Genomic DNA, 1,920 nt, shown 5'->3' on the forward strand with positions numbered 1-1,920 from the left:
TTTTTTTTTTTTTGGAAGTAAGTTATTGCACTTACAGTGTTTAGGGGAGGTGGGAGGGGTTGGACTTTCTGGGTGCTTTTTTTAAAAAAAGAAGTCAAATTGCTGGAGATGAGATGAGTTACCTACAGCATTGGCTGAGCGGATCCAAAGGTTGTTGTTGCTGTTGTTGTTGTGTTTGCAATAAACTCCTTCTCTTTTCTCCTCTCAACTGGAATCTGTCTGTTTTGTTCCTGATTCATGACAGATGAAATGTGATCAGAGGGGGCCTCTGAAATCTCACATTAATTGAAGTTGGCAAAAAATACTAACAGTGCCCTTTTGAACTGCTGACACAGTGCAGAATGGATTAGCCAGGGCTAGATTAACAACAGGTGGTAGCTCACAGGCCTGCTGCCTCTGCCCCGTACAAAGAGATGGTTAACAGCCAAAATCCAGACATAGGATCATCCTGCAAGCAAACTCAGAGCCAGCTACAAGAGAGCACTGTTAAAGGAGCTGCTAGTTAGCAAAATGAAGCTCAGGATCGTAGGATCATTCTCATGATGCTATTTCTGCTAGAAGCACTCACACCTGATAACGACATAATACTGGGTCCTTCTCTAGTTCCTTTCCCTTTCTTATTTCTAAGCACTTCTCAAATATTAACAAACTAGGCCATCATATTCTATAGAAATAGGCACGTGACTTGTCCAATGTTAAACAAGCCACTGACAAATTTGGAAATAGGACCCAGGAGACCCGACTCCCTGTCTCCAATCCATTGCTGCCTTTCAAAAAGCAGAGAAACCAGTGGTGTCAGTGTAGGAAATAGCCTTTGAGAGGGTCACTTGCTCTCATGTGTCAGATGTTCAAAACTCCCCTTCCATATCTGTTTCCCTCCTGTGGATATTTTTTTTGTTGTGGCCTTCTGAGACTTATGAGTTTTCTGCTTCACCAGCCGCTGCTACAGGTCACTTAATGGTGATCAGACTGGGTGAAAACTGGCCCCTTGCAACGAGCTTTGTTATCTTTAACTCTTCCTGCACCTTGGGGAACGCTGGTAACAGCAAGAGTGGAGTCACAGCTTGAACCTCCTCAATGTCAGGACTAGGCTGAGACCAAAGGATCTGGACCAGGTCTGATCACCTGTTAGACACTGCTCTGTTTTCTCACACCTTCTCCTCTGCCTCCTCTCAACATGAGGGAAATTAGGGTTTCATGGGGAAATTATCTTTTTGCTTCCTTTCACTGATTAGTTTGCATCTGCAGCCTCCTTTCCCTCTAACTGACTTTATAGATTTACCAAGGTTGACACCACTAGTGAGTAACAGGAATAAGCCAATACACAGATATGCTGCAAGTTTGGAGCAGAACCTGCATTTTGCCACCTGAGCCCAGACACAACAGAGAAGCATTGCAGCTAGAGGTGTCACCAAGTGGCCCAGGAGCCCAGGGCACCTGCAACACACAAAGGCAGCTGCAACTTTTGACTGCAATTGGCACGATAGTGTGAAGTTTTTTCTGCTTCCCAAGTTGGCACCCAGGGCAGCTGCCCCAGTTGCCCCTCCCTCATTATGATACTGACTCCAGCTGATATACTGTTCATAGAATCATACAGAAGTAGGGCTGGAAAGGACCTCTAGAGGTCATCTAGTCCAATCCCACCAGAAGCAGCATCATCCCGATCCAAACCATCCTATATAAATCCATTTTCTAGCCTCTTAGCAACGCCACCCTGATTCAGTGACAGAGCCAGCAATAGCACTCCACACTTCCCCAAGACCACACGCTATGGTGATATGCATTTCCCAATTATAACAGCGGAAGGAATTTAGGGACATAGAAGGCAATTTCCTACAGGATAGTTTGGCTAGAATACAAAATTTAAACGCACCCTTTTTCTTGTGGTGTACAGCCTTGCTCTATCTGAGATTTTTGGAT

The 1,920-nt window shown here is 44.8% G+C and overlaps 1 long non-coding RNA gene across 1 annotated transcript; it reads right to left on the reverse strand.

Moving 5' to 3' along the window:
* Positions 1 to 1,706, reverse strand: LOC109299484. Its single transcript, XR_002097885.1, has 2 exons — positions 1,295 to 1,706; positions 1 to 854 (listed from the first exon to the last, which is right to left on the reverse strand). It is a non-coding gene; the product is annotated as an uncharacterized LOC109299484 (long non-coding RNA).
* Positions 1,707 to 1,920: the final 214 nt, after the last annotated feature.

This window comes from Gavialis gangeticus, unplaced genomic scaffold (genome assembly GCF_001723915.1).
Source record: "Gavialis gangeticus isolate Ggan-Ray unplaced genomic scaffold, GavGan_comp1, whole genome shotgun sequence".
Lineage (NCBI taxonomy): Eukaryota > Metazoa > Chordata > Crocodylia > Gavialidae > Gavialis > Gavialis gangeticus.